The following is a 12574-nucleotide window of genomic DNA, read 5'->3' as shown; positions in this document are numbered from 1 at the left end:
TCAATCCTTCGCCCAGTGTCTGCCTTTCTTACACCTAGGACAAAGGTTAGGGGTTTGAGCAGGTCTCTGGGCCTGTTTCTGCGGGCAGTGGGTGGCCTGATGACCCATCTGGCCACAAGAAAAGCAGCCAGAGCCAGGGACTCGAAGCCAACCACTAGTCTTATCCCGCTTTTGTTGTTGATACTTCTTTGACTGTCTTTCCTTGTAATGCCACGGCCAAAGTTATGCCTTGAATACGAAGGGCCGATATCAGCACAAATCCGTATATAATCGGATAAGCCTCCCTTCTTTCTGTAAGGTCTCAGGGCAGCTTGACAAGCTGAATTGGCATTTTCATAAGCAAGCTGTTTAGTCAACACCATCCCCGCCTGCTCATCCCCTATCATTTTACCAATTGCCTCAAGCAGGCGGGCAACAAAATCCTGATATGGTTCATCTGGTGCCTGGCAAATTTTGGATAAATCTTCAGTCTTTTTATCTGACTTTGGAAGGGTTATCGTTACCATCTTTCTAAATTCCATATATATGCATTTAGATCAGATAAGATCAGATGAGTCACTTAGTCATGTCCAACTCTTTGCGACCCCAGCATTTCTCATGATGTACTCTGCATATAAGTTAAATAAGTAGGGTGACAATATGCACCCTTGACATACTCCTTTTTTAGGGAAGTGATTACTGGCTAGCGTGCTCTCTTCCCTTTGGATTCCTCCTCTTCTCCTCCTGGTCACCTCTATCTCCATCCTACCTCTTCTCTTATCTGTATAACTCTGTGAACATCTCTGAGGGATTCAGACTGTGGAGAGCACATAAGGAAGTGATTACTGGCTAGCTTGCTCTCTCCTCTTTTGATTATCCATCTTCTACTCCTGGTCACCTCTATCTCCCTCCCTCCTCTCCTCTTCTCCATGTAACTCTGTGAACCTCTTTGGGTGTCCCTCATTGTGGAGAAAAGTTTCATCTTTAACCTAGATGTTTTATCATTGGTGCTGTATAGATGGAGAAGTTGTGAGGCTACTGTAAGAATAAGACTGAAAGAGGCAGGAGGCTTAAGTCCAAATCCTGAGAACACCAGAGAACTCCAGACTCCAGGGAACATTAATTTTTTTTTCTTTTAATGCCATTCTCCCAAATCTTCCCACCCTCTCCCTCTCCCACAGAGTCCATAAGCCTGTTCTATACATCAGTGTCTCTTTTGCTGTCTCGTATACAGGGTTATCGTTACCATCTTTCTAAATTCCATATATATGCGTTAGTATACTGTATTGGTGTTTTTCCTTCTGGCTTACTTCACTCTGTATAATAGGCTCCAGTTTCATCCACCTCATTAGAACTGATTCAAATGTATTCTTTTTAATGGCTGAGTAATACTCCATTGTGTATATGTACCACAGCTTTCTTATCCATTCATCTGCTGATGGACATCTAGGTTGCTTCCATGTCCTGGCTATTATAAACAGTGCTGCGATGAACATTGGGGTACACGTGTCTCTTTCCCTTCTGGTTTCCTCAGTGTGTATGCCCAGCAGTGGGATTGCTGGATCATAAGGCAGTTCTATTTCCAGTTTTTTAAGGAATCTCCACACTGTTCTCCATAGTGGCTGTACTAGTTTGCATTCCCACCAACAGTGTAAGAGGGTTCCCTTTTCTCCACACCCTCTCCAGCATTTATTATTTGTAGACTTTTGGATCGCAGCCATTCTGACTGGTGTGAAATGGTACCTCATAGTGGTTTTGATTTGCATTTCTCTGATAATGAGTGATGTTGAGCATCTTTTCATGTGTTTGTTAGCCATCTGTGTGTCTTCTTTGGAGAAATGTCTATTTAGATCTTTGGCCCATTTTTTGATTGGGTCGTTTATTTTTCTGGAGTTGAGCTGTAGGAGTTGCTTGTATATTTTTGAGATTAGTTGTTTGTCGGTTGCTTCATTTGCTATTATTTTCTCCCATTCTGAAGGCTGTCTTTTCACCTTGCTAATAGTTTCCTTTGATGTGCAGAAGCTTTTAAGGTTAATTAGGTCCCATTTGTTTATTTTTGCTTTTATTTCCAATATTCTGGGAGGTGGGTCATAGAGGATCCTGCTGTGATGTATGTCAGAGAGTGTTTTGCCTATGTTCTCCTCTAGGAGTTTTATAGTTTCTGATCTTACGTTGAGATCTTTAATCCATTTTGAGTTTATTTTTGTGTATGGTGTTAGAAAGTGTTCTAGTTTCATTCTTTTACAAGTGGTTGACCAGATCAACATTAATTGATAGGGAACATTAATTGATAGGAGCTCATCAAACGCCTCCTTACCTACACTTTATTCAAGTACCACCAAAGGGCTAAAAAGTTGCAGAGCAAGACATACCACACCTACTGTCCAGCCACATGGGAACATAGCCCTAACATTGGAACAATGTACAGGCTGCCCAAAGTCACTCCAAACCCATTGACATCTCATAACTCATTTCTGGACACTTCATTGCACTTCAGAGAGAAGAAACCCATCTCCACCTACCAGAACATCGAAACAAGCTTCCCTAACCAGGAAACCTTGACAAGCCTCCCATCCAACTCCACCCACAGCAAGGAAGTTCCACAATAAAGAGAACTCCACAAACTGCCAGAATACAGAAAGGTGACCCCAAACACAGGAATATAAACAAGATGAAGAGGCAGATAAATTCTCAGAAGGTGCAGGAACAGGATAAATGTCCACCAAACCAAACAAAAGAGGAAGAGATAGGGAATCTACCTAATAAAGAATTCCAAATAATGATAGTGAAAATGATCCAAAATCTTGAAAACAAAAAGGAATTACAGATAAATAGCCTGGAGACAAGGATTGAGAAGATGCAAGAAAGGTTTAACAAGGACCTAGAAGAAATAAAAAAGAGTCAATATATAATGCAATAAATGAGATCAAAAACACCCTGGAGGGAACAAAGAGTAGACTAACAGAGGCAGAAGATAGGATAAGTGAAGTAGATGATAGAATGGTAGAAATCAGTGAAACAGAGGGAAAACAAAAAAAGAATTAAAAGAAATGAGGACAATCTCAGAGACCTCTGGGACAATGTTAAACTCCCCAACGTTCGAATCATAGGAGTCCCAGAAGAAGACAAAAAGAAAGACCATGAGAAAATACTGGAGATAATAGTTGAAAACTTCCCTAAATTGGGGAAGGAAATAATCATGCAAGTCCAAGAAACCCAGAGAGTCCCAAATAGGATAAACCCAAGGCAAAAGATCCCAAGACACATATTAATCAAATTAACAAAGATCAAACACAAAGGACAAATATTAAAAGCAGCAAGGGAAAAGCAACAAATAGCACACAAGGGGATCCCCACAAGGATAACAGCTGATCTTTCAATAGAAACTCTTCAGGCCAGGAGGGAATGGCAGGGCATACTTAAAGTGATGAAAGGAAAAACCTACAGCCCAGATTACTGTACCCAGCAAGGATCTCATTCAAATATGAAAGAGAAATCAAAAGCTTTATAGGCAAGCAAAAGCTGAGAGAATTCAGCAGCACCAATCCAGCTCTCCAACAAATACTAAAGGATATTCTCTAGACAGGAAACACAAAAAGGGTGTATAATCTTGAACCCAAAACAATAAAGTAAATGGCAATGGGATCATACTTATCAATAACGATCTTAAATGTAGATGGGTTGAATGCCCCAAACAAAAGACAAAGACTGGCTGAATGGATACAAAAACAAGACCCCTATATATGTTGTCTACAAGAGACCCACCTCGAAACAAGGGACAAATTCAGACTGAAAGTGAAGGGCTGGAAAAAGATATCTCACGCAAATAGAGACCAAAAGAAAGCAAAGCAGGAGTAGCAATACTCATATAAGATAAAATAGGCTTTAAAACAAAGGCTGTGAAAAGAGACAAAGAAGGACACTACATAATGATCAAAATATCAATCAAAAAAGAAGATATAACAATTATAAATATAAATGCACCCAACATAGGAGGACTGCAATATGTAAGACAAATGCTAACAAGTGTGAAAGGGGAAATTAACAATAACACAATAATAGTGGGAGACTTGAATACCCCACTCACATCTATGGCTAGATCAACTAAAGAGAAAATTAACAAGGAAACAAAAACTTTAAATGATACAATAGACCTGTTAGACCTAATTGATATCTATTGGACATTTCACCACAAAACAATGAATTTGACCTTATTCTCAAGTGCACACAGAACCTTCTCCAGGATAGATCACATCCTGGGCCATAAATCTAGCCTTGGTAAAGTAAAAAAAATTGAAATCGTTCCCAAGAATCTTTTCTGACCACAATACAGTAAGATTAGATCTCAATTACAATTAAAAATTCCAACATATGGAGGCTGAACAACACGCTGATGAATAACCAACAAATCACAGAAGAAATCAAAATATGCATAAAAATGAATGAAAATGAAAACACAACAACCCAAACACTGTGGCACACTGTAAAAGCAGTGCTAATGGGAAGGTTCATAGCAATGCAGGCATACCTCAAGAAACAAGAAAAAAGTCAAATAAATAACCTAACTCTACACCTAAAGCAACTAGAAAAGGAAGAAATGAAGTACCCCAGAGTTAGTAGAAGGAAAGAAATCTTCAAAATTCGGGCAGAAATAAATGCAAAAGAAACAAAAGAGACCATAGCAGAGACGAACAAAGGCAAAAGCTGGTTCTATGACGGGACAAATAAAATTGTCAAACCATTTAGCCAGAGTCATCAAGAAACAAAGGGAGAAAAATCAAATCAATAAAATTAGAAATGAAAATGGAGAGATCACAACAGACAACACAGAAATACAAAAGATCATAAAAGACAACTATATGCAATTATATGCCAATAAAATGGACAACGTGGAAGAAATGGACAAATTCTTAGAGAAGTACAACTTTCTAAACTGAACCAGGAAGAAATAGAAAATCTTAACAGATCCATCACAAGCACAGTAATTGAAAATGTAATCAGAAATCTTCCAGCAAACAAAAGCCCAGGACCAGACAGCTTCACAGGTGAATTCTACCAAAAATTTGGAGAAGAGCTAACACCTATCCTACTTAAACTCTTCCAGAAAATTGCACAGGAAGGTAAACTTTCAAACTCATTCTATGAGGCCACCATCATCCTAATACTAACACTTGATAAAGATGCCACAAAAAAAGAAAAATACAGGCCAATAACACTGATGAACATAGATGCAAAAATCCTTAACAAAATTCTAGCAATCAGACTCCAACAACACATTAAAAAGATCGTACATCATGACCAAGTGGGCTTTTACCCAGAGGTGCAAGGATTCTTCAATATCCGCAAATCAATCAATGTAATACACTACATTAACAAATTGAAAAATAAAAGCCATATGATTATCTCAATAGATTCAGAGAAAGCCTTTGTCAAAATTCAACATCCATTTATGATAAAAACCCTCCAGAAAGCAGGAATAGAAGGAACATACCTCAACATAATAAAAGCTATATATGACAAACCCACAGCAAACATTATCCTCAATGGTGAAAAATTGAAAGCATTTCCCCTAAGGTCAGAAACAAGACAAGGGTGCTCACTCTCACCACTACTATTCAACATAGTCTTGGAAGTATTGGCCACAGCAAGCAGAACAGAAAAATAAATAAAAGGAATCCAAATTGGAAAAGAAGAAGTAAAACTCTCACTGTGTGTAGATAACATGATCCTCTACATAGAAAAACCTAAAGACTCCACCAGAAAATTACTAGAGCTAATCAATGAATATAGTAAAGTTGCAGGATATAAAATCAACACACAGAAATCCCTTGCATTCCTATACATTAATAATGAGAAAATAAAAGAGAAATTAAGGAAACAGTTACATTCACCACTGCAAAGGAAAGAATAAAATACTTAGGACTATATCTACCAAAAGAAATAAAAGACCTATATATAGCAAACTATAAAACACTGGTGAAAGAAATCAAAGAGGACACTAACAGGTGGAGAAATATACCCTGTTCATGGATCGGAAGAATCAATATATTGAAAATGAGTATATTACCCAAAATAATTCATAGATTCAATGCAATCCCTATCAAGATACCAATGGTATTTTTCATAGAGCTAGAACAAATAATTTCAGAATTTGTATGGAAATACAAAAAACCTCGAATAGCCAAAGCAATCTTGAGAAAGAAGAATCGAACTGGAGGAATCTACCTGACTGACTTCAGGCTTTACTACAAAGCCACAGTCATCAAGACAGTATGGTACTGGCATAAAGAGAGGAATATAGATAAATGGGAAAAAAATAGAACACCCAGAGATAATTCCACAAAACTATGGACACCTTATGTTGACAAAGGAGGCAAGAATATACAATGGAGAAAAGACAATCTCTAACAACTGGCGCTGGGAAAACTGGTCAACCACTTGTAAAAGAATGAAACTAAAACACTTTCTAACACTATACACAAAAATAAACTCAAAATGGATTAAAGATCTAAACTTACAACCATAAACTATAAAACTCTTAGTGGAGAACATAGGCAAAACACTCTCTGACATAAATCACAGCAGGATCCTCTATGACCCACCTCTCAGAATATTGGAAATAAAAGCAAAAAGAAAACAAATGGGACCGAATTAAAATTAAAAGGTTCTGGACAACAAAGGAAGTTATAAGCAAGGTGAAAAGACAGCCTTCAGAATGGGAGAAAACAATAGCAAAAGAAGCAACTGACAAAGAATTAATCTCAAAAATATACAAGCAACTCCTGTAGCTCAATTCCAGAAAAATAAACGACCTAATCAAAAAGTGGGCCAAAGAACTAAACAGACATTTCTCCAAAAAAGACATTCAGATGGCTAACAAACACATGAAAAGTTGGTCAACACCATTCATTATCAGAGAAATGCAAATGAAAACCACAGTTAGGTACCATTTCACGACAGTCAGAATGGCTGCTATCCAAAAGTCTACAAGCAGTAAATGCTGGGGAGGGTGTGGAGAAAAGGGAACACTCTTAAACTGTTGGTCGGAATGCAAACTAGTACAACCACTATGGAGAACAGTGTGGAGATTCCTTTAAAAACTGGAAATTTAACTGCCATACGACCCAGAAATCCCACTGCTGGGCATACACACCAAAGAAACCAGAACTGAAAGAGACATGTGTACCCCAATGTTCATTGCAGCACTGTTTATAATAGCCAAGACATGGTAGCAACCTAGATGTCCATCAGCAGAAGAATGGATAAGAAAGCTTTGGTACATATACACAATGGAGTATTATCAGCCATTTAAAAGAACACATTTGGATCAGTTCTAATGAGGTGGATGAAACTGGAGCCTATTATACAGAGTGAAGTAAGTCACAAAGAAAAACACCAATATAGTATACTAAGTGGAAACAGTGTCAGACTTTATTTTTCTGGGCTCCAAAATCACTACAGATGGTGACTGCAGCCATGAAATTAAAAGACGCTTGCTCCTTGGAAGGAAGGTTATAACCAACCTAGATAGCATATTCAAAAGCAGAGACATTACTTTGCCAACAAAGGTTCATCTAGTCAAGGCTATGGTTTTTCCTGTGGTCATGTATGGATGTGAGAGTTGGACTGTGAAGAAGGCTGAGCGCCGAAGAATTGATACTTTTGAACTGTGGTGTTGGAGAAGACTCTTGAGAGTCCCTTGGACTGCAAGGAGACCCAACCAGTCCATTCTGAAGGAGATCATCCCTGGGATTTCTTTGGAAGGAATGATGCTAAAGCTGAAACTACGGTACTTTGGCCACCTCATGCGAAGAGTTGACTCATTGGAAAAGACTCTGATGATGGGAGGGATTGGGGGCAAGAGGAGAAGGGGACGACAGAGGATGAGATGGCTGGATGGCATCACTGACTTGATGGATGTGAATCTCAGTGAACTCTGGGAGTTGGTGATGGACAGGGAGGCCTGGCATGCTGCAATTCAATAGGTCGCAAAGAGTTGGACATGACTAAGTGACTCATCTGATCTTATCTGATCTAAATGCATATATATGGAATTTAGAAAGATGGTAATGATAACCCTGTATGAGAGACAGGAAAAGAGACACAGATGTATAGAACAGTCTTCTGGACTTTGGGAGAGGGCAGGATGTGAAGACTTGGGAGAATGGCATTGAAACATGTATATTATCATATATGAAATGAATCGCCAGTCCAGTTTCAATGCATGATACAAGATACTCGGGGCTGGCGCACTGGGATGACCCAGAGGGATGGTATGGGGATAGAGGTGGGAGGGAGGTTCAGGATGGGGAACACGTGTACACCAGTGGCAGATTTATGTCAATGTTTGGCGAAACCAATACAATATTGTAAAGCAATTAGCCGCCAATTAAATAAATAAATTTATATTAAAAAGTGAGTAATCTCCATTCTGGTGGGTGGGGACACAATTAGACTTGGTGCAATTCGAGATTCAAGGATTGTTCCCTATAATTCAGACCAGTACTATCAACTCTCTGCTAAAAACTGGAAGGATATCACCTGTACCTTCCCACAGTTCTCTGTATGTAGCTCTCTCCTGTGAACTCTAACTATATAGAGTCATAAATATCTCTTCTTGGGGAGACTGTTTTCTCTGCCTAGGTATACCTTCCATGTATGTGTTGGAAACTATTTCTAGACTTGGGGCAATTATAGAACTCTCCTTGCTTGCTCCCCGCCTCGGGAATCCATTCTCTGCTGCCAGATGTTTGATGTAAAACAATGCTCTTTCATTTGTCTTTTCTACTTTGGAGTTACTTGAGACAGGAGGATAAATGTGTCCTTTACTCTTTTATGTCGACTAAATTGGAGGTTCCCCTGCAATCAGAACTCACTGAATGCCTTGTGAATGCTAGGCACTGACTTCTGTGCATGGGTACAAACTTAATTGGGGATATTTGTTGGGGCCTAGGGAGCCCCAGTCTTTCTGGAAAAACATGCCAATTACAAATAGTATTTGCTATGTGGTATGTTCAGTTCAGTTCAGTCGCTCAGTCATGTCCGACTCTTTGCAACCCCACGCCAGGGCTCCCTGTTCTTCACCAACTCTTGGAGCTTGGGAAAAGTCATTTCCATTGAGTTGGTGATTCCATCCAACCATCTCATCCTCTGTCATCCTCTTCTCCCCCTGCCTTCAATCTTTCCCAGTAACAGGGTCTTTTCTAATGAGTCAGTTCTTCACATCAGTTGGTCAAAGTATTGGAGGTTCAATATCAGCATCAGTCCTTCCAATGAGTATTCAGGATTGATTTCCTTTAGGATGACTGGGTGGATGTCCTTGCAGTCCAAGGGACTCTCAAGAGTCTTGTCCAACACCACAGTTCAAAACCACTAATTCTTCATCACTCACCTTTCTTTATGGTGCAACTGTCACATCCATACCTGACAACTGGAAAAATCATAGCTTTGATTATACTGAATTTTTCAGCAAAATAATGTCTCTACTTTAAAAAAAATTTGTATAAGTTTGTCATAGTTTTTCTTCAAACGAGGAAGCATCTTTTAATTTCATGGCTGTAGTCATCATCTGCAGTGATTTTGGAGCCCCTGAAAATAAAGTCTCTCACTGTTTCCATTGTTTCCCCATCTATTTGCCATGAAGTGATGAGACCAAATGCAACGATCTTCATTTCCTGAATATGAAGTTTAAGCCAGATGTTTCACTCTCCTCTTTCACTTTCTCAAGAGGCTCTTTAGTTCCTCTTCAATTTCTTTTCTTTTCCTTTTTTTTAGTTCCTCTTCAATTTCTGACATGAGGGTGGCATCTTCTGCATATCTGAGGCTATTGATATTTCTCCCAGAAATCTTAATTCCAGCTTGTGCTTCATCCAGTTGGGCATTTCACATGACGTACTCTGCATATAAGTTAAATAAGCAAGGTGACGATATATAGCCTTTATATACTCCTTTCCCGATTTGGAACCAGTCTGCTCTTCCATGTTCAGTTCTAACTGTTGCTTCTTGACCTGCACACAGATTTCTCAGAAGGCAGGTAAGATGGTCTGGTATTCCCATCTCTGTAAGTTTTCTACAGTTTGTTGTGATCCACACAGTCAAACGCTTTTGCATGGTCAGTAAAGCAGAAGTAGGTGTTTTTCTAGAATTCTCTTGCTTTTTCTATGATCCAACGAATGTTGACAACTTGATCTCTGGTTCCTCTACCTTGTCTAAATCCAGCTTGAACATATGGAATTTCACAGTTCATGTAGTGTTGTAGACTTGCTTGAAGAAATTACTTTGGTAGCATGTGAGATGAGTGCAACTGTGTGGTAGTTGAACATTCTTTGAAATCACCTTTCTTGGGGATTGCAAGGAAAACGACCTTTCCAGTCCTGTGGCCACTGCTGAGTTTTCCACATTTGCTGGTATTTTGAGTGCAGCACTTTAACAGCATTATCTTTTAGGATCTGATATAGCTCTACTGCAATGCCATCCCCTCCACTAGTTTTGCTCTTAGGGATACTTCTGAAGACCCATTTGACGTCGCATTTCAGGATTGTCTAGCTCTAGGTGAGTGATTACACCATCGTGTTTATCTGGGTCATTAATATCTTTTTTTTTTTTTTTTTTTGCAATTCTTCTATGTATTCTTTCAACCTCTTAATATATTCTCCTTCTGTTAGGTCCATCCCATGTCTCTCTTTTATTGTGCCCATCTTTGCCTGAAACATGCCCTCCCTATCTCGAATTTTCTTGAAGTGATCTCTGGTCTTCCCCATTCTGTTGTTTTCCTCTATTTCTTTGCACTGATCACTTAGGAAGGCTTTTTAAAAATCTCTTCTTGCTATTCTTTGGAACTCTGCATTAAGATGGGTATGTCTTTCTTTTCTCCTTTGCCTCCTGCTTCTCTTCTTTTGTAAGTTATTTGTAAGGCCTTCTCACACGAACTTTTTGCATTTCTTTTTCTTAAGGATGGTCTTGATATGGTATGTACAGATCAAAAAAAAGAGAAGATCATGATATCCTATTCCATTACTTCATGGCAAATACATGGAGAAACAATGAAAACAGTGACAGGTTTTATTTTTATGGGCTCCAAAATCACTGGAGATAGTGACTGCAGCTATGAAAAAAGAGACACTGATCCTTGGAAGATAAAGTTATGAAAAACCCAAACAGCATACTAAAAACAGAGACATTACTTTACAGCAAAGGTCTGTATAGTCAAATCTATGGTTTTGCTAGAAGAAGTTGTGATGGATGTGAGAGTTGGACCATAAAGAAAGCTGAATAGCAAAGAATTGATGCTTTTAAACTGTGATGTTTTACAAGACTCTTGAGAATCCCTTAGACTGCAAGGAGATCCAACCAGTCCATGCTAAAGGAAATAAGTCCTGAATATTCATTGGAAGGACTGATGCTGAAGCTGAACCTCGAGTACTTTGGCCAACTGAAGAACTGACTCATTAGAAAAGACCCTCGTGCAGGGAAATATTAAAGGCAGAAGGCAAAGGGGAAGATAGAAGATGAAATTGTTGGGTGGCATCACCGACCTGATGAACATGAGTTTGAGCAAGCTCAGGAGTTGGTGATGGACAGGGAAACCTGACAAGCTGCACCCCATGATATAGCAAAGAGTAGAATATGACTGAGAGACTAAACTGAACTGATGTACAGAGGGCATCAGGGAGCAGGCAAAAGTCTTTGGGATCCAGTCAAGCCAATGGCTCTGGTGGGAGTGGTGAAAGATTTAGATGGAAAGGGAGATTTTCCATCTCTCATGGAGGTCCTTGAATCCAAGGCAAGGAGCACAAGATTTTGAATGTGTTACCAAATATTGTTTTCTAAAAAAAAACATAAAAACATTTTTTGCAGGAGTGATAACTTTGACTGAGTCTGTTCTCTAGATTTTACTGAGGGATGTGGAAGGGATCTGTAGTGGGATGAGTCCTCAAAAATTAGGTGACCAGCTTCTGGAGGGCTAGGCTTATGGTAGACATTCTGCACTAGATGGAAAACAAATCCAGAGAAAAAATGTCCCTTCTGAAGTGTACATGCCAATGTATCACATTGTTTCAGCAGATCAATTAAATGGTGTTTGGGGTCAAGCAAGAACTGCATAATGTGTGGTTTGCTTTTGTCAATTCCTGTGGGTCGTTAGATGACTAAAAGTTTGGTTACTTAATTGCATGGTTGGAATTATGCTTGGGAAAGAAAACTAGATGAGGTCCACACATATTTTTACTTTAAACAGCAAGCATAGGACTGTTGGCCACCTCATGTGAAAGTTGACTCATTGGAAAAGACTCTGATGCTGGGAAGGATTGGGGGCAAGAGGAGAAGGTAACGACAGAGGATGAGATGGGTGGATGCCATCACTGACTCGATGGACGTGAGTCTGAGTGAACTCTGGGAGATGGTGATGGACAGGGAGGCCTGGAGTGCTGCGATTCATGGGGTTGCAAAGAGTCAGACACGACTGAGTGACTGAACTGAACCAATAGGAATGTTACTAAGGCAACTATAGGTAATTTAAACATGAGGGGCTATATGGGGAAAGATTCACTTAACAGGCTGAGATTGAACTATACAGGTTGCCATAGTTGTTGCTATG

This window comes from Bos grunniens, chromosome 29 (assembly GCF_055505025.1).
Source record: "Bos grunniens cultivar Pamir isolate PY7600 chromosome 29, Bosgru_T2T1.0, whole genome shotgun sequence".
Taxonomy (NCBI): domain Eukaryota; kingdom Metazoa; phylum Chordata; class Mammalia; order Artiodactyla; family Bovidae; genus Bos; species Bos grunniens.
Note: the sequence above shows the minus strand (reverse complement) of the source record.